A 25,101-nucleotide genomic window follows, 5' to 3' on the forward strand; every position below is an offset into this window, starting at 1 on the left:
CGTCTGAGTGGAAGTTACTGGGTCAAGCATCATGCATCACCTGCAGCAATTAGTCTGTTTTTGTCACCCACACACACCCAGTAATTTGGTCCACAGCTTCTCAATAGAAAAGGAATGTGCACACAGTAGAATTCTTTTTGCGTTGAACTTGAATTCAGTATCAATTAGATATGGTGCACCAGTAATTATATTTAAATTTTACATAAAGAAATAGGCTGCACCTTTAACATGTTCATTGCTGTAGCACTTGGTCTTTATTCCTGTACATGAAGACCTACCTTATCCTATGCTTGTCCCATTCCTCAGTGTGTCATGATTCAATGGTAAGTAACAAGAGTGTGCTCCTTTGTAACTTCCTCATAGTGTAGAGAGGTCAGATACAAACGACATGTCAGGTACAAAGCAACAAGATTTTTTCCTCTCCTTTGGTTTCTAGCAAAAGTGTTGCTTGTGCACTGCAGGAAAGCCCTGCACAGGGGGAACAATTGCGATCACCCACATTGCTGTAAACTTGTTATACGAAGTATGGACATGCGATTTGCTTGTCATTCTTTTTTCTACTGTCTATAGACATTTGCCAATTCGGTAATTATGGTATGAAGCATTAATTCCTCTATAACATAATGGGTAATTGCCATCCTTTATTGTGACAGAAGTAATTTTAAGCATGTTGTTGTGGACCATAAGTGAGGTAACCGATTCAAATTGGTGAATCATTGATCTTGCCATGAACTGGGTTTAGTCAGTTTGTGTGTGCCATACTAAAGTGCATCAAGCCATCCCTTGGAACACCAAATTTGTCCTGTGCCTTATGATGGGCCTGTGCATTCAGCACAGGATAACAACCAAAAAGACGATGGGGACACAGTGTTTTAAGAAAAGACCAGCCAAAGAAAGACGCACGCAGGAAACATAGAAAAAGACTGGGACCAGCCTCTTTGCTGTCTTGTATGTTTTCTCTCTCTCTCTGTGTGTGTGTGTGTGTGTGCTTGTTTTTTTTTTCGCTGGTTTTTTTTTAATGCAATGCACCAACTAGCCTAACAATGTGTTTTACTAGACACTTTGTTGTCGGAGAAGTAACGATAGAGAATCCGCTTGTATGCAGGACCTAAAATTCTACTGGAATAGATTATCCTGCAAATTTCAGTTGGGTGGCTGCTTAGCTCTGCAACCATATGTCCCTAATAAAAGCCCACAGACTATGTATTGGCCACAAATTTTACAGAACATGAAGTGAGAAAAACATGAATATATGCACAGCCTCGCAGCGTAGCCTAGTATTCACATTTACAGCGTCTCCCAATATGTGTGAACAACATTGTGATGTTCGTTTTTACTGACTACTGTTGCAGGCTGCTCGGAAATAGAACATTTTCTGAGATCCGTGTAGGCCGTAAGCTTTTGTGGTTGAGTGTACCTACATTAAATGTTCATCTCAGCTGAAATCTATATAAAACATGTTTCATAGTAGAGTGTGCTGCAATGACCAAGGGAATGAGACTTCTTTGACAGAACAGCTTACCGTCGCAGAAGTTTGCTCATGCATGGCATTCGGTGGTGGGTATTGTTTGGTACTATATACAGGTGCCGCACTGGTTTCTTCTCATTGAATTAAGCCTGTATATGTGTGTTTGCAGCATTATTTGATATGTAGTGGCCACCACACCCTCTCCAGCGTTCATTATACCCTGACAAAAAAATTAATTTGTTTCACTCTGCCCTTGTTATAGATTATGCCCATTTCTGACCTTCATCTTGATACGTGGCTGCGTAAATCTGAAGAGTGCCAAGTGCATGTGCAAACGAGTTGCTTATTCGTTCTTGATGCTTCACTGGTACTTATAAAACTGTGCATCATGACGTTTAATCTAATGACAGAAACTTGCTAACATCAGTGCTATGATGTTAAAATTGTTTTTAATAATGGTGAAAATGCTGTTAATAATATGAAAACATTGAAAGGCTTCCAATGTTCAATTTGCCTTTGGCACTGGTTCACTGTAAAACTTATTTGTACGCTTGGACTGTTAAGTATTGCTTTGCAAGTTCAACATTATATACTTGTGATTGTAAGCTGACCAGGTGTGAACAGCAGCATATGTCTAATCCACTACCAAAAACATGTTTGTGGTTTGCCCTCCATGGTCCTGTTGCACTGCCCAGGTGGTGTAGTGAAAATGCCAGTCAACAGTGCCCTCAGAGCCGTAGTTATAACGTAGCACAAAACCTGAGCCTCTCTCAGTGAGTGCATGGAGCTGCATTGTAATATTTGTTGACCACATTTGTGCTGCAGTGGGAATTTCGTAAACTTTTGTGTATTGAAAGCTTGATCGTGTGCACTGTATGTCGCAAAAAAAAAGAAAGGAAACTGCTGTACCAATGTGGCTTGCAAGAAGCCGTAGGTGCAGTTTCAAGATGCCACTGCTTTTGATCATTGCAAAAGTTTCATGGCATCAAGCTGCTACGAACTCTTGCAAGGTATTTCTTTGTGCAAATCATCTCGGAATCGTGGCCCGTCATGGGTTGTTTCATCAGTTGGTCAAGTTGATGAAAAGATGAGGTCAGGGACATCACTAACTGGCCCTGGTGCAGTTAACACTTGTCGGCTAGCCACAGCCCTGCTTCTAGAGAAAGTACAAATTTCCGTCAATGGGCCAACAATAAATCACTGAACTGTGTCTTGTTAGCTTTGTGTTATTCAAGTGAAAGATTTCTTACAGTGTGCAAGCATAATTGTTCTGTTGCTTTGCCATTTATCTGCTTACAGTGACGGCATTGAGGGCCCCTTACCACATCCTCTTGGTTATGTACAAAGAAAATCATGCCATCCAGGGAGTTCTCTACTGCAAGAATTCAATTTGCAGGTCCTGATGAGCAATGATAACACAATAGCATTACCAGGATAAGCTTACCCATGCATTTTATGAGTGCCTCTGGGATCAGCAGATATTACAAACACGTGCAAGGATTTGCCCACCTCACTTTGTGACGTTAACAAGATAGGCTGGTGCGGGTGTTCTGTAATGTTAAAAATGATTATTACGTAGTACCTGAGATAAAAGCAAGTGAAATTGTGTGAGGCCATGGTGCAAGCAAATGGGCTGCCCCCGTCGCACCCTCCCATTGCCGGGAAGCAACATTCCTGCTTTCTCAGACCATGTGATCCCCGAGGGCCCGGCTCTTTCCTGCACAGCACATTTCCATGGGCAGTTTTGCACCCTCAGTGTTTCATGTGAATGCTCGAACTGTTCGCGTTGTTACTGTTGACTCTTTGTACACTGCAGGTGCTACATGTGAAACATCGCAGGTGGTGTAGCGAGTGGCTCTTCAGGAAGAGCACTGGGCTTTCGTTAAAATTGCATGATATTTTTGTGGTGGGCATAAACGTAATATTTTGCAGACTTTCTTTCACTTAGCTTGTTTAAGCACCTGTTGTAGCGAAGCGCATTGCTATATGCCTTCATCAGACGGGATATAGTTGATTAGATAAGGTCACAGCTTCGATTAAATAGAGCACTGCTCTTAGGTGCTCGTTCCTCCGATGAGCGTCGGCATGCCTCATCCTCCCTTGGCATAACCAAGCGAACAAGCACAGGAAAGAGCGCTGAAAGTGCAAGAACGAAAGCGGAGGAAGCCACCTTGAAGCACCACTAAATGGTGCTTGCATATGCAGGACCGGCCATGCAGGGAAAAGAAAAGAAAGACCAGAAAGCTCGTCTTTGCTCATAGCTTTCATCACAAGCGCTTCCCAGTAAAGATTATGGTTGCATAAGCTGCAGTGGCCTGGAAGCGGGCAATGTGGGGCCAGTCCATATATAGCGCTGCGTGTCGCGGCTCTGCCAGTCGGTGTGGCGATCAGTATGATGCCTCAATACATCGCGAGATGAAAACGAGTATAAAGCAGTGCTCAAATTTCACATCAGGGAGTATTGCAATCGTCGGTATTTTTTATTAGTTTTTTCAGCAAGCACCATTTGACGTAGAATTCAGGATAGCAGGATAAAAATGGGTCAAGAAAGGCCGCATGCAAGTTCATTTGAGCAGTCGCGGCATCATGATTGTTAAATGAAGTATATCACAGTCACTTAAAAGTGCCCTGAAACACCTTTTGAACATACTAAAATATGGCGAATGTACAACATGAGGCTCCTGTGAACATGTTAGCCAAATATTATTGCACTGCATGCTGAATGGAATTTACAATCTCTTAACGAAAACAGGGAAACACCGCTTCTGCAATGTCATCATGCAGGCTCATCGCAAGCAGCTGAACCCGCCAACAGCTATTGGCTGATTTCGTGATCGTAATAACATTCCTACTAATACATAATTGCTCATTTTGAGTTAAAAAAGGTAAATGTATGTATTACTGCATTCTCAAAAATGCCAAAAAATAATTTTATCTTTCCACTGCTAGTCTATGCATGACAGTTTCGCATAGCTGCATCTGCTACGCGTGGCTTCTGAGATGGTGACATAGCGTAATCTACCGCGGCTGCAACAAGGTCTTTCGCTGCCGAGACACTTCACTTTTGGGCAGGGATTTTCCCTCTTGGCTTCCCCTAGTGCACTAGCAGAGATGGAAAGAGATTGCATGTTGGTGAAATAACTCTACTTATACTTGAAAGATTTGAAAAACTTTTGTAGCGCGAGATTCGTGAGATAATGTCTTTTAATAGTGAGGTCATCTTGCGATTAGTTAAAAAGTGTTTCAGGGCCCTTTTAAATATGTCAGGCTAGCAGAATTTGTTGCTGTGCGAGTTGTTACTTCTCTATAACAGCCCGAAGGGCACAAACACATGCACATACAATGTAGAGTGCACACACGAAAAAACAAACGGAGTGCCAACTGAAATTTTATTTATTGGCACAGACCTTTGTGTAGCATAGGAGTTGTGCATGCGTTACATTCATGAGAGATGGTTAAAAACTGAAAGCGAAAAAGAAATATTTTCTCAGCCTAGCATTCAGAAAAGAAAGTTCCACGTTATATAGCGAAAGAGACTTGTTGCTGATGCCCCTCCCTCCCATTTTATTGATGTGATTTGCTTCCAGGGCCTCTCTCGCTGCCGCATCTTTATTTTTGCAGAGATCCCAAGATTCTTAAATAATGCCTCACACCCACAGTTAGTTACATGCATGGCCAAGTATCCACCATCCAGGTTTCTTAAATTTTGCACATGCTACCTTATGAACTGAAGCATAACTGCGAGTCGGCCTAGTTGGAACATATTCATATTGATACTTTTTGTGCGCAAACAAACAGGGACGAAGAATAGGGGCAACTATTGTTACCTTGTGTTGCCCCTATTCTTCGTCCCTGTTTGTTTGCGCACAAAAAGTATCAATATGCTACCTTATACAGTAATTGACGCAGCTACCGGTTTGGCTGATGTAGACCTTGTACACCACTCGTCCTGTGGAACATTTCTTGAAAAGTGGGCTGTTTCTGGTCATATCCCCTTTGACTCTGCTTATGCTTCAGGTATGGGGACAGCTTTACTGGAGCAGAAGAAAAGGAGCGCACAGGCCACCATGCTTAAGTTTTGGCTTACCCCATGCACCACTCTTTCAGACCTCAGTTTTGTAGACCGGGGTTTCTTATTTTTTGCTTCACATTTTACCTTTTGTAGAAGGGTTTCTGCAACTGCCACCAAATCAGCTAAGTGTGTTATGTGTATATTATGTCAGGCAAATGTGTTTTTGGAGACGCAATAGCAGCTGACATCAGCACAAGTAAAGGTGGCATTATAAGAGTAAGTAGAGGTAAACTGATTAACTAATAAGAATTGCATGTGCACTGCCGAATGTAGCTGTTAACTGATTTTTCGAATCGTGCAGGTGACTGCAATACGGATTGTTTGACCAGTCACATATAGTGTACATCTAAGGCAACTTTTAAAGCGAAGCTTTTTCTGTACTTTCCTGAATGTGGCTGCTGTCCGGCCGAATATATTTGTGGGTGTGTGTATATATACAACTATTATGTGTTCAGATGGTGCTAGCTGTGTTACGGTGTTGGGCTAGATGCTGTTTTCCAAGACACAGCGGTACCTTGTGATGGTACATACTTGCAGCCGCTTTATTAAATCACGAATAGTGTAATTGGCTCCTTGTTCTTTTTCTTTATTTATAGCCAATGGCTTAATTAAAGGCCACAGATTGTCATATTTTTAGTTCAGTAACCTTGTTGGTTGGATTTTATTACCTTATTTTCTCTGTGATCACACTTGAATGAGTCAGTTGCGCTAGATTCCTTTCTGCTGCGAGCCTAAAACATCCTTTTGTTGTTTTGCATTAGCTGTTTGTCACTCACTTACGCTGTGGTTCTTGACGAAATGTTAAGTTTCTAACATTTTCCATAACATATGTAAACCACTTAATTGGTCAGCCTACTCTCTAACGAGTACACTCATATCCAATATGATATAAGTCAAGTGCTAGTGAGTGTGTACTAAATTTGCAGTGTTCTCTGGCAACAATATTTTTCTCGAAACTTTGCCTTTGCTAAAAATAATCACGTAATTACTTTGTCACAGCAAAACCTTTGAGTTCAATGACAGTTAGACATTTTGTTTTTGGGTTGTGGTGCAAAGAAGCAAGAATGAAGGAAACCTTGTAGCTACAGGCACATAGAGTTAACAGAATGTGAATGACAATCTTTTTTTTCAATGAATTCTTTATATGTGAACACAGAATATGACGAGTTGGTCAGCCTTTAGTACAAAGATCCATGTGAGGATGCCACAACTGTCATTCCACTAACTATAGGAAGTGGCCTAACTCATGTGTATGCGAGTACGGCATATAGAGCAAATTTTTTTTTAATGTGGGTTTTTGCGTCTTCAAACTGTATGGTGGGTTATGAACGACGCGTGCGTCAAATGTCGTACAAAAATCCCTCACGTGACCTGATCCTAGGCGCCTAGAGACAGGATCGTTTAGGGATTTTTCAGAAGGCGCAATGCTGGCGCCGAGCGATGCCGTGGCCCGTGGCGTGTTGTAGTCCTCGGCGTGATCGTTCTCTGCACCGCGCGTTGCTCAACATTGCTCATGTGATTGTGCGTGCGTTGCGTCTGTGTTGGTGGTAGGCTCTGTATTACTTGGCGCAAAGCCGTGAGTAGTGGCAGTGCGGCGTTGGCCTCGGGTGAGCTCTCGCAGTACAGAATCTGCGTGTGTGACCCGTGCTTTCTGTCGAAGTGGCCTAGCGCCTCGGCAGCGAAGTTCTGCGAATCGCGATGTGGCGTCGCCATGTCCGACTTTGCTTAACGGACATCGACGGATGTGGTGCTCGCTGCAAGTCATGTAAATACAACTGCGTCGACCGCCCACTGTTCAGCGCTGAATGTGTGTTTGGTGCGCTGTGCTTGAAACGAGTGGTGCAGCTGTGCAGCGGGTGTGGTGGAGGAGCAGAGTGGCTTAGGAGCTCCGTTTGCGCTTTCACAGACATGTGCTCCTATTTTGGTCTCATTAGCGGCTGTCGCGGGATTTTGGTGTGCTAGCTCCTTGCCTAATTTGAAGTTTACGATGCTAACACACAGCATGTTCACGGTTTTCCGTGCTATATGTCATTTGCACGACAAGCCAGTTGAAAACGAGACATACGTCTGTGTTCTTTGCGTTTGTGTGTTGTAAATTACTTTCTATTGTGGAAGTTCTGGCAGCCTTATTGCGCAAGGAGTGCGAACGCAAATATATAAACATATTACTGTGTCGGAAATTTTGAATTACCCATAATACCCTTTACGACTGATAAGTGTGCTGCACGGCCTGTGTGAATCAGCTACCGTTTGTTGCGACGCTCTTCCGTATGGTAGACTCATGGATGGTACGCGTTTATTTCTGTACTGTTGTAAAAACCATTTGTTTATTCATTCAATACAAATGTACTGCTTCTTCGCCGCAGTACATTTTAGTTACGCGGTGAAGCATACTGAAAGTGGGAGGGGGCCTCTATCAGCCAGCATAGTATGTCCACTTAGGCAGGCGGCGGGTGCGCGAGTGTATAATTAAAGAACTCTTATTATGTCCAGTGACAGTGGCCCCTTTTCACTTTTAGTATGCTTCACCGCAGTACATTGCTTAGGCTTCACCGCGAAATATTGGTGTATTGCGAGAAAGATAATCCTAAAAAGCCTAATTATGGAACTTTTTTTTTGTAGCTTGCTACACCGCAATACAGGGGTGTAAATAAGCATTGTGCAGTAAAGCATACTAAGAGTGGAAACAGCACACAGGTTTACACTGTGTTCATTATTTTCAATTGTGACATAATTTGCAAGTGCGTCTGTGCTTGTGTTAAGGCGCTTCATTGACAATTATTTGTACATTACAAATTTCACATTGCAGGGAAGCTTACTAAAGCACATTCGCCATTATGGTACGCGTTATTCACCTTCAATGCAGGAGAACAATGCGGATTCTTGCCCCTGCTTTTGGCTAAACTGTACATGCTCTTTGAGAATTAATTCATTGTTCATAAGTGCACTGGTACTTTACTCTTAACTGGAGGGCTCAAGTTGATATGGAAGCACAATATTTATTAAAGGGACCAGATGTTGCTGAGATGGTTGCAGCACAGCTTTTTTTCTTCCAGGCACCTTTTCTACTTGAATCCTCCATTGCAGTGTTTCGAGCCTCTTTGAACCAGCACATAGTGTATATAAAAATTGGACGCTGATTGGGAACATCACCTAAGTTCATGCCTATCTATAGTAAAAAGATGTAGCACGACCAGACAAAATAAAAGGGGGCGGGCTGCAGCAATACTAAGTGTTAAATGGTGCTTTATCCTCTCCCTTGGGTTTTCTGTTTTTGTGCTAATTATTAGGGGTGTGCGAATATTGGAATTTTCGAATACGAATAAGGCAAAAAACAGTCTTCGAATATCGAATATGTGTAGTATTAAAAAGTTCAAAACGAGGTTACAATAGCTTTTTTACTCTTTTAAGAATAATACTGCATTTTACAAGGCTGCTTCAGGTTAAAGAGGCACTCATTATAGGTAATGCACTCAGGTAATGTCAGGTAATGCTCTCAGTCAGGTAGTGTCCTTGTTACAGGTTTTTGTAAAGGAAAATTAACTGCTTAACATGTTCAGAAAGTAAGCGCCCTCTATGCATTGTGGCAACATTTCCACCGATAGAAAAGCCTCTTTCACTAGGAAGGTGGCAGGGATGGCCAAGTACTTCTGGGCGAGTACACTTAAAAGCGGCTGCTTGACGCGGCCAATGGACTGCCACCACTCGCAAGGATCCTTGCCCCTTTCCAGAAGAGGCTTTTTCGCATAGGCTGTAATTTCCTTCTGAGGGCCAGATGTCAAATGTGTCTTCTCCCTGTCATTAGATCGTCAAAAGCATTCCATAAACTCCTATTTTACATATATACATATGTAAAACACACACACACACACACATATACAGTAAAAGCTCGTTAATTCGAACCACAAGGGGAAGCCGCTTCAGTTCGAATTAACGAAAGTTCGAACTAACGAAAGTGAAGGAGAGCAACAGTACACTGCGATTTGGAAGCAGTAGGGCATGTCAGAAATTTGGCGTGTCAGAAAGTGATGGCGTGTGCCGCGGGCACACGCCATCTTGAAGTCGAAGTTCTGGGTCCGACTGTGCCACACTACCGATGTCCACCGAAAGTAACGTTAGCCGAGGCTTAACACCATCACAATGAATCGCGATGGCCGATACCTCCTAAGCTGAAAACAGACGTGCACAACCGATGAAGACTGCCGAGACAAAGACGCTGAACATGTGAAGGGGGCGAAGGCCCTGATTCGTTGGTTCTTGATTGCAAGCGCAGCTGCGACGTACTTGATTCGCTGTGTTACGATGGCGCTTGCTGTGCCATCTCCGCACAACATTAGCAGCTGTACAAGATTTGCAAAGCCTCCGAGATTCGCAACGGGCATGAAGTCTCGGAGGTTACGTAGAACGGAGAGGCGGCAGCCGCCGCTGCCTTCTGGCCACGGAGGAAGGAAACTAATTCTGGCTGACCCCGCGTCGGTTAGATTTTTTTCTGATTTTGCCTTCTTTCGCCGTTCTCTCCGTTTCGGAGGCAATACAGCCTTGTGTGTAGGCAGTAGGCGCGTTTCTCTGGCCGTGTGCCAGGCGAGCGTAGTTCGAATTATCCGTGAGGGAACCTTCTCGCGTTCGAATTAACGGACTTTTTTATACATACACTTCTGTGGAGCTTGGCCGGACCAAATCGTACAGTTCGAATTATCCATAAATTCGAATTATTGAAGTTCGAATTAACGAGCTTTCACTGTATATATATATATGTTCACTACATATTTTATTGCGTATACTTATAGAACACGAAATTACATCATATATCGTTATGAAAAAGTCCTGGAATAGAGCTTGGTAAAAAAGAAACCGATACTGATCATGTCTCACGGGCGTTATGCAGATAGGCTGCAACAGAGCCTACAGATAATAAGCGGATCATGCGAAGTTCTTTGTGAACAAACATGTTCTTAGGAGAATGCGTAGCAAGCATATAATTCGTTAATTGCTCAATTATTCACAGTCTGTCCGAATATTCGCCGTTTCTACCATTATTCGGCCGTCCCCGAATATTCAGAAATTTCTGAATATGCATTCCTCGAATTGAATACGCTTCTAATAAAGAAAATATTCGATTCGTATTCGAAATTTCGAATATTCGCACACCCCTACTTATTATGGATCCTCCGCAGTAACCACGGTGGTGCCGAACTTGAGTTTCACTTGAGTGCCGAACTGGTTTCGGGTCCCATGGTTGTTACTCACAGAACAGTGTGATAAACGAACAAGGGCTCTGAGGCACCCATTCACCTTGCTTACCTCATGGTGTTGCTTCATAAGCACCGTGAGCATCCAGGCCAACTAGGAAGGGAGGTTTGTTGCCACCAAACCAACAGTGCTCATAATTACCGCTTTTAGACAGTAGAATGCTTGCACCCAGCAAAGTCGTAAGAAGGAAGCATTCAAAATGTGCAAAGTGGGCTTTTGAAGCTGGCAGCATTGCTGAAGGGGCTTTGCATGCCCATGTGCCCTCTTTATGGATACACAAAGATGATTTCCTCTTTGAGAGGGATTGTTTCAGAGGTCGTTACATGGCAACAGTGCTGGGTGTTTAGTAGCAGAGAAGCTTGTCTTTGCCTACTGTCAATAATCTATTCCTTCTCCAGTGCCCCTGTGAAGTGCATACATTTTGGATGCAATGTGTCCTCCATGCATGCATGCATTTTTAGCTTGTAAAGAAGTCTATTACCCCTAGCCTCAAGCTGGTCCTTGCTGATGTCACCCAAGAAGGCATTGGGAAGTATGGCGATGCACACTTACAAAACACTGTTGATACCAGTGAAACGAAATTAATGGAGCTGCTGTTTTTTTTTTTTGTCCACTCCATCCTCATTAGTTACAATGAGCAGTTCTTTGTCCGAACAGAAGGCATATGTAGTTGGTCATGCACAGCCTGCGCACTAAGACTTGTTGGTGTGTTATGACCTTAGCACAGTGTTTATATGTAAAAACCTGATGTGTTGATGACTTCCTTCTCTTTATCATACTTTGCCTGATGAAGTCAGCAAGTGGGTCAACCAGATGTTCAACAGGCTTCCCACTAGTTTTCCCAGAGTCTCCTTTACCAGGGTGCTGCTCATAGATATGCTTTCTTGACCTTGAGCTGCACTTCAATTATAGCCACACCTGCTAAACCTATAGCATGCGGTGAAAAAAGTGCTATACATCATGTTGCTCCAAACTTGTGGCATGTGCTACAAGGCCTTGAGGAACACCCTCATTTATTTACACCCTCATCATACTGTATGAAGCTTCGCATGGTAAGTGCGACAATTAACATCTGCTGGTTTTTCTGTGTTATTCCTGTCCAGCTTGTTGAAAGCTATCCTGAGTGTTTCAAAAGCAAAAGACCGCTGCTAGACAACAAGTGCATAAAACAAGGGTCGCTATAACCACTTATGTCACACAAAATGAAGAAGGCCACTGAGTATACAGGCGGTTTACTTCATATCCAACAAGCTTGGTTCTCCCTTTGCAAGTTAGTAAACTCAACTTGCCCCGAATACATGGCCTGTGACAAACTGTGTGCCAGATTCTGTGTCCCCTGCAAAGCTGATGTGTATGAGATCCTGACACCCCACAGCGGCTTCTACACTGGGCAAACAGTCTACTAAAAGGATGACTGCCTTTACTAATATGCTAATAACATGAAAATGTGCAGAAATTTGGCTATTCATTGGACCCAACTGCAAGTGCAAGCCACTCTTCCACCAGATGTGTGTTCACAGAGACGAGCTGTACAAATGAATGTAAAAATAATGATGTTTGAAAGTAGTAGAGTTGAACTATATTCTGCACAAGCAGTGCTACCTGCAGCGCTGGTACCTTATAGCCACAATTCATGGCTGCACCACACCATGCAAAGGCACTATTCTTGAATTATTAACTTCTATTATATTTATGGTGGCCATATATTGCAAGTACATATCATCCACATTGTGTGCAATATAGTTATATAGTTAAATGTCAATTATGATAGCAATTCCTAATCTGAAATGCAACAAAAGAGCAAATATAGGCAATGAATTGCAATTCAAATAGATAAAAGACAACCAGTGCATAGGATAAGTGACAGACTTCCTTTTATTGAAAAAAAATGTCACGTGTCATGCCACCAACAGTGGGTAGCAATCTCAAACTTGGGTGACAGAGGCAAAACTTAGCAAAATGCTACAATCACATTGTGAAACGCCTTGGACACAAAAAACCGACATCATATTGTACAGAATGAAAGGGCAAGATTCCATCTAAGAACAGTCTATGGCACCACATACTTTACGTGGTGTAAAAAATGTTAACATACCCTACCCATAAAGAAAAAAGCAACAGACACGGAAAACGCCTTAAAATGCAATGTGCAGAGTCTAAAACGAAGAAAAAACAACCTAAAAAGGTTTCACGAAGTCTTTCAACGATTACAATCGTCAAACTGTTTCATCACTTAATGAACCTGCACAGCTGAAAAGGAAGGAAAGAAAGCCCAATAGCAGGGCCGCAGAAAATGTCACCAAATAAATATACTTTGCTTATCAAGGATGCCTGTGGTTTAGTTGTGGTCCGACTTTGCACAATAATTGTGTATAAGCTTTTCTTGTTTAGAATGGTTTAGCGGATAGGGAAAAAATGACCATAAGAGCACCAGGTGTATGCATAGTCTGTGCACAAAAAGCCACTGCTTTCAGACTTTTATGGTTTTTCTCTCTACTACTATTCATGAGTATTTAAGTGCCTTAATAGCACTGCTAACACCCTACTGCAAAACACAACATTGGGCAAGTTGTGGCATAAAGAAAATTGCAGTTTCACTCAATGTGAAACAATGATGCAGTAGCTGGTGAAATATGTGCAGTGTATATGTGCACTGCAGTGTCATGCAGTGTTTGTTGAAGTGAACACTTGCCAATGCAAGTCGGTAATCTAGTAAAATAAGAGTCGTATTTTCTCCCTCCTCTTTCACATCCGGACTCGGCCACTGGTCTACACCAAAACAACCCTTTAGCTTCTTACTGCTGAATTTTGGTTTTCTCAAATCTATGTTTGGGCTACCCATTGCTAGGTCTCGCGCTGTTCCTGAAAAAAACAAGACACCAACAGCTCCATCCAGTAAGTCTGAGAAGCCAAGCACTAGAAGAAGATTAATGAAGCAGATGCACCCAATCATTGTCATTACAAGTAAGAAGAAAACTTAACAGAGGACTGCCTTCACAAGTGGTAAGGTGATGTGTAAGAACTTGAAGGTGTGGACGTCAGCTCTATATACAGTAATGACAGTGTGAACTAACGCAGAGCCACTGTTGATTGACAGGTCTTCGCAATTCCTAGAATTGTGAGGCTTACTTGCGGCTGTCGTAGGCACTAGAGGGGTAACGGTGGTCTTTGCTGCTGGTGTAAAGCCCAATGGAAGGTAGCCTTGATGTGTTGCAACAAGTTTGGAATATATAGCTTGAGGTCTTTGTGCTGACAAAGCAGCAATATAGTGACTGGGTAATGCGTGTTCTAAGGTTGCCAGTCATTATATATGTTAGAACCAAGTAGTCTCTAGTAATCATGATTGTTGTGTGAGTCGAGGCGCATCGTGTTAGCCCAAGACAAGTTCGTAGAACCTGGCCTTGCAAACTTTCGAGGGTACGAATATTTGCTTTACATATGTTCATCAAACTGGCAAGCTGTACCATAAAAAGCCCAGAAACATGCTCTGTTGCAGCTGCAGCATGGACTGTACCAATGTGCCCCACGTTTTCCTGCACAGGAACCTCGGGATATGTACAATCTAAATTAGTCTCTGCTTCAGATAGATGCAGTGGGGGCTCCATGAAAGATCCAATAATCACACCTAAAAAGCAGTGAGACCTAGTATTTGATAGCCTAGCCATTGAGAGAAACGGGGTACGGTGCCATTGGTTTGTGCATAAACACGATTGACGTGCATTTTTCGATGGACAGTCTAAGGCTTTGTTTGCGGGGATACGAACAGGTTATGGTAGCTGCCTAGTGAATTCTTGCGCACACTTGAAGATGAGTCACCACGGCAGACCAAAGACAAATATCATCAACGTACATTGATAGGTGAATTGTCTTGGGTAATGTATCAGTGAGGCCAACCATAGTTAGGTTAAAGAGAACAGGGCTCAATACCCTGCCTTGTGGGATGCCACCGTGACAACAAAATGACAAAGATGGTTAGCTATGACTAGGAGACAGTGTTTTTGTTAACACCACGAAACTGATACAAAACTTATATAAGCTATACAAAACTGATATATGGAATACTTATACATACTGACGACGCAAAAACGATGGTGGGACATGAGCGCACCGCACAAGCGCACCACAGGTGAAACATTCCGCTCCATTTACGCCCAGTCAAGCTGGCAGAAAGATGGGGGGTCTTCAGACATATATGACACCTCCCTCCCTACTTGGCACCCGAGGCCCACAGCCCCCCCCCCCCCTCTCATTTGTGGGATTCTCACCTGTGCTCTTGGGACAAAGGAACGACAACACAGTAGTGCAAACAATCACAAAGGCATTTATTGCACCTATCGTAGACTAATGCCTGCTAGCCGAGCTGCTATCCACAAAACATGCCGATGGGTGAGTGACAAATCGAAGTCCGACTCACCATGACTGGATAGTGAGCTAATATGTTCGCCCTATGCTGGACACTAACGCCTGGTCATTTGTGTGTACGGTCTCGCAAACGCTGGCGCGTTCGAACGATCGTATTCGTCCATTCCGCTATAAGCCTCGTGAGATGGTCTCGCAGAAGCATGGATTGGCACATGCGCACAACGTCTGCGCCGTTTGCCGATCCCGAGCCAAAGAGGAAGTCTTCTCCTTTTCGCGCCCGAGTAACCCCGTCATTAGGTGGCGTTAGCAGAGCACCACTCACGCCACCTCTCGTACTACCCTGCAAGCATAGCGACCGCCGCCAAAAAGCCACGCGGCGAAGCCAGATTACAGGAGACGGGAGCTATGCAGGAAAATAACATATCAGGGGATGTGTGAGAGTCTCGCTTCCCCATACGTTACTATGCCACAGTTTCTGCAGCATGGTGCGTTCGTCTAGTCACAATGCACTATGTACAATCAACGTGCGTAAGTTTTGCGTGTGCAAGAGATGTCCAAATCACAAAGACATCTCTGGACAACCCTTGACTGCCGTGTACTAGTGGAACATATTATATATGAACAAGACGCACATCGTTTAATGTCTTAGATATTTGCTCTTTTGAGGTACGCCCACTGGGTATTCGTGGTTTGCTGGGTCCTTAATAAGTCAAAGCAGCCACTTCTTTCCCGTGTTCCTGGATGAAGTGTCGACGGGCCCACGCACAGTGCCAAGGGCAGCAAAATGCACACTTCCTATGTAACGCTTTATCAGCACGTGTAGTATTGTGGTACACCTGTGCAGGTGTGTATGACCCTCAAACACCCTCTGCTTAAAAGAGTTCGTGCAGTCGTGAGTACTGTGAGAAACAAGCAACAGTTGAGCAACATTTGTTTTAATATGCACAAAAGCAAGTTGTTGCTGAACACGAAGTTCTAAAACTAGGATTATGCATTCTTGAATAATGTACATTCTATGTGCTGCGAATGCACCATGCACTGTCAAAAGCAGGAATCACTGACCTGCAAGGCATTGATTGTACATATTCTGAAATGCATCGGTTTCCGCATGCGATGGCACGTTAGCACGACTCCATCAAAGAGTGCAAAATTTCCTGCGGATATTCCTTCGTCCGTTGCCATTGCCATGGTGCAGTACATTGCGTGCAGTGTTGCATGCACATTCATTTCATGAGTTTTAGTTCCTCCTGTCTCGCCTGGCCACAGCAACATGGCGGAGAGCACAGTCCAGATAACACAGCGCAACAAAGTACAGAGACTAACCTTTGCCACAGTATGAAACCTACGGAGCAACATATGTGAGCGCACACAACCTTACTAAAGCTGCCATTGTGGTCCAAAAGCATGGCTACTACAGCAAAGAAGCAGAAACTACCACGTCACTTACTCGACACTTTTCTCCTAGAGCCACTCCTCAGTTTTTTTTCCTTCCTCCATGGAGCCCCAGGTCGTTTTTCATTTTTCACAATGTGGCTACTTTATTGGATAGATTTCCGTCTCTGGCCAAAGTTGGTGATTTTTTTTGGCTACTTTTTATATTTTGGACCTGGTAACTCTGATGACATATGTATGGTGGCTAGATTCTAGCTACCATAACGTATGCTCGCACAGTTTTGGCGGAAAATTAGCTCCGGCGCTTTAGCTGTGTCCACGACGTTGCCACTGGGGCAGAGATTCCCGAAGACTGAGCTAAGCACCACGCGCGAACTGGAGGATGAGGCGCGGGAAGGCACCTCGACCCCAACAGGCGTGCCTCACAATTATATTGTGGTTATGCGAAACCCCAGAATTACTTTATTTTAAATATTGCATTCAGCGAAATGCGTCTTACTGTGCACAGAATCTCATCGGTATTTGTCCATTATGAGAAACAGCATATTTACAATCAACATTTAATGTTGTAATGCAATTCAACGTAAAGACATTGCAGGGCTAGTAACAGCTGTTGTAGCAAATTCCACTGCCACAATGGCCATGGGCCAATTTCTCATGTCGTGGTACAACCTTACAAACCCAGGACAACCCAAATGGCATATTACAAGTGCACTAGCAAAAAAAAAGGGGGGGAAGGGGGTGCTTTTTAGCATGCATAACAGCTGTGAAATGTCACTCAAACTTTTAGAATCAAACAGAGCAAACATACAATCATCTTTAATTAGTCTTTTATTGCACAAGGCGTAAATTAGCATTGGGAACACAAAGCAGAAGCTTGCAATACAGTACACATCTGTTGACTGAAGTTGGCCATATATACACTGGCATTTTGGTGATCTCGGGTTGGGCATTTGGCCAGGGAAACCATACGTGTTACTACTGCTATTTGGTTGTTCTTTGACTGGCAATGATGATGAGCAACCTGAAACACTGTGAAAAGTTATGGGTGCACGCTACTGTCTTTATGAAGTAGCCAATAACTACACATCTAAAATGACGTCACCGGCAACTGTGCTTGGAACAGCATGGGGAAGCTCCATTTCTCAAGAAAAGACAGTCAACAGCAGACTTGGCTCTTGAGGCACCATCAAAATGTTCCCCAGCATGTTTTTTTTTTCCAATGCGTAATAATCGACTAGAAAAAGCATATTTACAATCAAAAGTGACCGTACTCTGCATTAAGCAAATGTTCATTTTTATGGCAACATATACAAGAAACTAGACACCTAGCATCACTAAAAGAATTTTCAAATGAGCCATCTTTGCAACATCAAGAGTTCTGTTGTTTCTGTCAAACCACAGAAGCCTGCTCATGTAGCTTTCTCTAACAAGAATGAGAAAAGGAAATCTACCTACTGGGATTTTATTTGCGTTTTTATTTATACAGAACTTTTAAAATTACCTGTGGCAGATATCACTATTCCAGTACTTGAACTGGATTACTTGAAAAGGTGGATACTCCTTACATGTGAAACTGAAATGTGTAACCAAGAAAAAAAAATGCACAAATTACCTCTTTCATTATTTATCATATGGCACATATATTGCAATTTACGAATTGTAGCCAGTGAGTTCCCATGGCGTGTTCAATGTAAAAGAATTTTCAGGATGACCCGAGTTCGGAGATACTCATTACCACAGCGGGCGGCGAAATACATGGGTATTTCAGTTACTTTCATGCTTCACTACATAAAATGGCTTTTGCTGGAAGTGTAACTAGAACAATTGTACATTTATAATGGCAGTTTGATGGCACGTATCTCAAAACCCTTGTCATCTTTAGAATTCATTCTAATTGGATATGCCTTGCAAACTCGTCAGCTACAATTTGTGTGATGAAACATGTTCTACAAAAAATTTGTTAAACCTTAGTGATATTTTCTTAATTAGTGAAATATGCATCTTAATTTCTCATGCATGTAATGACCGTCCTGTTGAGTAATCCAGCTCAAGGACTACAATTATGTGTCTGCCACAGGTGTTTTTTCAAAAATCTGTATACAGTCTAAAGAAAAAAAAATATCCGCCTCCATTCCACCTTGCGAAAGTGGATGTACAGCAAAGCTGGTGTGGATGTTAGGCAAGCGCCACCACCTCAACTGAAGTTAGATGATGCTACACAAGCAACACCGCAAGCAATGTACATCACGCGTGCATACGGAAGTGTAGCATACATCCGAATTCTTCTAGGCCATTTGCCGAGCGCAAGTGCCTTATTGAACTAAATTAATGTTTAAAAGTAAACTGCATCAGAACGACTTACACACAAGCTACAGCCATGATAACTTTGGTTCGTTATTTGAATATACTAGAAAACATACATTTGTTATGCGGGAACTGAAAGACAAAGCCCGTTTCCGGCTGCCGTTTGAGGTTCGAATGACCGCTAGGCGGTAGTACCATTAGCACAGCATACATTTTCATTTCTGTAGGCCCTCTGCCTAGCTGAAGTGCGTTATTGAAGTAACTGAATTTCTCAAAGTAAAATGCATAAAAAATTCATAAAGTAAGACTTACACACAACCTGCAGACATGATATCATCAGATTGTAATTCGAGTATATGAGAAAACGTAATTCTATCACACGGAAACCCAAACACAAAGCCTTCCAGCTTCCATTCGTTTTTGGGTGAGCACACCATGAAAAATCCCGACCAACTAGAGGCTAACAGCTTCGCTGTAAAGGACACCCCATATGGTTCAAATAAAGGTTGAGTGTGTTACATTGTGTGCACAGTCAGATTTAAAAGATGAAAAAGCTGTATTATCTGAAATTGCATAGGCACAGAAAGACGGAGCTCAGGAACAAATCCCAGCCTGAAGGTTAAGGTCTGTCACATTTACTATGCCACCAATATTGGATTAATTTGTGTGCGCACTATAACAGCACATCTCTGAAAGCAGGCACAAAGTTGTGTGTGAGCAGCCTCCTCAACCTTTCCAAGGGCACAGCTTTGAATTCTGTTGGTCACCTGAGTGGCCAATTCTCTCAGGCTTCACATACCAAAATCTCCAAAGGTGTAGGTAGGGTTAGCAACAAACATACTTAACTGTTAAATGTTCATTTCATTATACAGCCTTCTGAAACCATCGAAAAGATAAAATTTAAATGCAATTGCTTTTATGCAGGATAATTGCCAAAAAACATTTGCTGGGAAGACGGTACAAACACTATGACAATATAATGCCAGTTTTTAGTGCACGACAGTGCAATACCCTGAACAACATTGAAAATGCATAACTGTTACAAAGAAGTGCTGTCTGAGGAGAATGTGTAGCTGCTTTGCATTCAAATCCAAAGCAACAAATGATGATACCAAAATGAGGCCAACTAGTAAATTCTGAGAACACTTGCTGCCAAGAAATTACATGCACCCTAGATAGCAATGCTGATTGCACGTGTGACTGGCACTTCTAGCACTAAATGAGGAAGTGATATCCATACTTCTACAATGCACCACAAACGTCTTACCCCTAAAATACTCGCCTTTCCATAACACACTTCTCCTGTAGCTCTATGAGGCTCTTAACACAAGTTAAATGTCTCTATAATAAAATGTTAGCATATTAAACAACACACAAAAACCTAGAGAAACCTCAACACTTGAAGCAACACTTTAAAAGCAGTGTGAATACAAAAGAAAAGTTTTTCCTGAGACTTGATAAATATGATAGCACTCAGACAATTACTTCAAAAATGATGTTCCACAATTTTCAGCAACAAAAGATCACGTCTAACTGGCACTGAGAAACAGCATCAGAAAACACAATTTAAGATATTAACTTTTTTGGCAAACACTACACTAATTAGGCACAAACCGTTGGTGAATGTCTGGTCTGATTACATCATTTCAGCCATCTACAGTCGAACCTCTATATAACGAACATACATATAACAAATTATCAAAAAAATTATGGTGTTTTATGTGCCAAAACCACAATCTGATTATGAGGCACGCAGTAGTTGGGGATTCCGGAAATTTGGGCCACCTTGGGTTCTTTAATGTGCACCTAATCTAAGTACCACGGGTGTTTTTGCATTTCGCCCCCATCGAAATGCGGCCACCGTGGCCGGAATTCGATCCCACAACCTCGTGTTTAGCAGCCCAATATAACAAATTATTAAATGTAAAGAAGTAGATCTAAAATTTTGTTGATTACTCTTTAATTCAATGGAGTAATCTCCTTACTATAATGAAATCGAAAATGCAGGATCCGTCATTCCCATGGCATTCCCTGACTTTTACACCGGGCGGCCATAGCTATGTCCCACCTCCCTCATGCAGTGACTCAATTATTGTCTACTTCCGGTTGATTTAAATAGACTGTGTTCCCGTATATCTTTCAAGCAAAGTTTTTCTCATTATCAGACATTAAAGACGAACTTCGCATGCTGGCACAATGCGCAACATTCGCTGACGTTTGCCACATGAAGCGGCAAGACGGATGCCTTCGCGAGCGTACATGCAGTTTGCAAAGTAGCTGTTTCTGGTATTATTCCGGTTTGATAATAGCCTAACAACATGTAAATATCTAACACATACGTTTACAATTATCTCTACATTACACCTACAAGATTTACTTGTAGCTGTCAGCGGTAAAAACAAGCGCTGCCACAGCTAGGCTAGGGTGGCTACTAACTTATGAGTGTGGTGAAATGGGCTATTTGTAATGTTCCCTTAACGCTAGAATATAAAGAAAAAGATACACTCACAGTGGGAATCGAACCCACACTTTCCGAGCTGAAGGCACAGACAATACCAGTACTCAGGATGGTGGTTCTCTGGCGGACATTTTGCATGTTGCAAGGCAGGTTCAATTGTCTCCACAGTGCTTTAGTTCTTTACTTCTTAGGAGATTTCTCTACTACCATTCTAGCCAAATTATACACATACCTTGGCTCTCTGATAAATGTGGAACCTGTGCTGGCCACTAAAGCACTTTTCTTTTCAAGATTGCAAGTGCAGTATGAAGTAGCTGCAGTTTACTTCCAGCAGGCACTTGCAGTGCAACACAAGCATAGCACAGCGCTGGTACTAATTCATGTTCCTGCCATAAAAGAAGACATCACTGTACTTATTTGGATATGTTGGACATATTGAATATTGGACATAATGAAGGTATTTTTGTGGCCAGTCCAACTTCGTTATAATGAGGTTCGACCACATGCGGGCTCTCAAAACACATATGAGGGTTGGTTGAAAAGCTCTGTACTCTTGCACGACACTTTCTTTTTTCCAGAAATATGGAATGTGTGTGGCAAGGGCATTCCTTCGACACTCTCTTGCGACAAAAGGTTTTAGACTCTACTTTCTATTCTACCGCCCTGCCCCACCCTTGAGGCCACTACATGTTTTTCATATTTGAAGTTGCACTCTGCCTGTTTGTACCATGGTTGTGGCATGACCTCAACAGAACTGGGCCATCTAAACTCAGAAGGTCTAAAGAGATCTAGCCACCATGACTATAAGTGCATAGCATATGCATGCCATATGTAAAAAGCCTCCTTTGGCAAATTGCTACTGCACTTTTCTTGACTAATGAAAAAAAAAAAAAGAGCCGAAATGGTCCATCCAAGTTGAACAGCAAGTTACAACGGGTCCATGCTCATGCTGTGGAAATATGTTCAATTCCAAATGCACACTGCAGCGTCACCCCTGCATCACGAGCAGCAGCTGCTGCTGAACATTGTGGATGATCACAAGTAGCTGAATTATTTTGGAAAGCACCATTGAAATCAGTGAGCAATGTTCTGACTATCATCTAATCTAGGAATGATCAAGCATATTTGGTGCCACTCTACCTTGGCCCACTGTAAACAAATGAACACATTTTACACACATTAAAGGTATTTTCAGCATTTGTGGCAGGCTAAACAACTGGGAGATATCCTAACCTGAGCCTTGCTGGCTGAGCACTATTCCAAAATTAGGAAAGCAGATTCTATTGTCATTCCTCAGGTTGAATATCATTGACTTTCATTAGCTCAAACTTTTTAGCATCCTTAAATGTACCACACAGACACACAAGAGGGACAGAGGGACACACAAGAGGGACAGACATACTGCGCTGTGTTTTTACTCTTTTCTGTCTTGTATCCCTGCACTGTATGTTTAATTACATGTCACAAAGCATTCCAATACAATCATAATAAACTAGCTTTTACTTATGCATATTCTGCTTGGGATCCAAGAAATGACATTCCATTAAGCTGTACAAAATTGAGATGCTTATTCCATACTTTGTAATTATTGCTGTACTGCCAGTGTTTCTCACTTTGAGGCTATCCTGTCACTGCACCGTAACTGTTCTCATATGTCTGTTCCATGAAATCTATTTACACCACTCCAGTTCTGAAAAATTAGCTCCTACTCGAGCCAACTTATTTCCCCATAAAGCCAATGTCTGCAGACCTGTGTTGCACTTTGGCTGAATGGAATGTGAGTCGAAAATGCTCCTTGTTCCACTCCTGTCTACAGTGGCTTTCAATAAACACTTTTAAGTGGATCTTTCTCATAAAGAACAAGTCCCATTGCTAGGGCCCAAGTAGGTGTTTGGATGGACAAAATAAAAAGTGGAACGGGGAGGGTTACTTGCTGTTGATCACATAAGTAGCCTGTGACCACTCTGTCTAAGCTTGTTTTTGTATGGCATTTAAGTGATGAGACCAGTAGCACAGTAAATAGTTTTTTTGCAAGCATGCATAACTTTGACAAGAAATGTGCTATTGATACACACTGTAAAATATTCAGAGTGCCTCTTTCTGTTTTGCCACACCCATCTCATCACCCATCTCGTGTTGTTATAGAAACATCATTACAGGCCTCAGTGAAGAGGGTTGCAGCAAGGAAAACTCTGGTCTGGCTCTTTCCCCACCAAAAAAGTTTCATCCAACCCTCATATAGCAACAATTAAACTTATAAATTTGACATACTTTGTACAACAATCTTCAGGCATTGCAGTATTATATACTTTTGCATAAAATATAAAATGAGAAAGGTCACTGGATGATACATGCAGAAAAAGATTCCAAGGTGCAGGATGTGAGCTCATTTTTATCAAGTGCCATCCATGCACTATTCCAGCACAAGAGGTTAGCACTAGACGAGATGCCAACTACCCATTGCCTTTTCCCATACTGACCATGTGTTTTCCTTCGTACAGAGACAGTGCTCTATGGCAAGTTTCGGTACTGCTGGCTTATTTGTGCACTGCAGGTGCGTGACATGTCACGTCACTGGCATGCCGAGAAGAGAGAGCTGCTGTTGTTATCTCATTTCAGCTACATTTATGGTGCAACACTTACGATCGTCACTGTGCTTGCCTGTTTTCAACGGTCAGGGGGCCCATCTGAGTTGCACTGTGCTAAAATGAAGGAAGTGCTTGCACTCACATATCTCAAGGACCACAATTGGTTCAGCTCGATACAAGTATGCTAATTAGGCATATTTATAAATGCTTTCATTATGCTCACGTTAATACACTACCACATTGTGAGCTACAGTAAGGAATGTGCCAGAATCTTGCCAATTTCTCGCAGAATCGGGTCACTAAAAATGAGGAAACATATTTTGAAAAACACCACATGAAACAATATAAACAGCTTATCTCACAACAACAAAGTGGTCAATCATTTCACCCTTCATTGCATAGTTTAACCTAGCTATCAATAGAATACTCATTCTGAAATAAACATGAAACTTTTCGTTTGATAAAGCGAGGCCAAATGAAAGCACCAGGCTGTTGCCAGTGATGAGAAGCACATATACTTTCACACAATGATAACCCTCACTCTATCCTACAAGCAATATTGAAAAATGAAGCTGCACCTTTTGTTCTACTATATACACAATGAAACTGCTATACAGCCATAAAAACTTTTTTTCCACACGTTGACAATGCCAACTTTGCTCAATTTCCTTGAATATGTCTTAAATTTAACAAAGATGTGCTTAGAAACAGAAAACAAAGTCCAGCTCAGCCCTACAAAGAAGGAAGCCACAGGCAAAATCCAAAATGCTGCTGACCACATTTGAACGCAAAGACGAAGCTTGTTTTTGTCCACACCACCAAAACCTTGCCGGCGAGGCACAGGGTCACACACACTGGTAGAGTCCTTCCAGGTTTCATTGCAGCTTTGATCACAGATGCCTAAACAATGCCACCATCTTGCTCTCCTGCACACACCACAAAAATAAACTTTTAAACAAATATACTCGTGCCAACAATGTAGTACAAGTGCTACTGGCAGGAAACCAGCAGGCAGCTTGAGAAATGCTCACACTGGCAATTGGTTTATAGTGGCAAGACAAACTATGAATGCTAAAAAGTGTCCTAAAGCCATATATTGAATCAATTTACAATTAATTCCTTCTTTTGAACATTTCCCTTACAACCAGGGAAGACAACTGTTGCCATTGTTTGTCACCCACTCTTTCAGAGCTGTGTACATTAA

At 42.3% G+C, this 25,101-nt stretch overlaps 1 protein-coding gene across 2 annotated transcripts in view; it reads right to left on the bottom strand.

The window, feature by feature from the left end:
- Positions 1-20,731: 20,731 nt before the first annotated feature.
- The window catches only part of Hip14 (palmitoyltransferase Hip14), a 126,157-nt gene continuing 121,787 nt past the window's right edge, over positions 20,732-25,101 (bottom strand). For both annotated transcript variants that reach the window (XR_011512578.1, XM_070534916.1), the window contains one exon: positions 20,732-24,823. The gene's annotated coding sequence lies outside the window, so the exon portion shown is untranslated. The remainder of the gene's footprint in view (positions 24,824-25,101) is intronic.

This window comes from Dermacentor albipictus, chromosome 3 (assembly GCF_038994185.2).
Source record: "Dermacentor albipictus isolate Rhodes 1998 colony chromosome 3, USDA_Dalb.pri_finalv2, whole genome shotgun sequence".
NCBI classification, from domain to species: Eukaryota; Metazoa; Arthropoda; class Arachnida; order Ixodida; family Ixodidae; genus Dermacentor; species Dermacentor albipictus.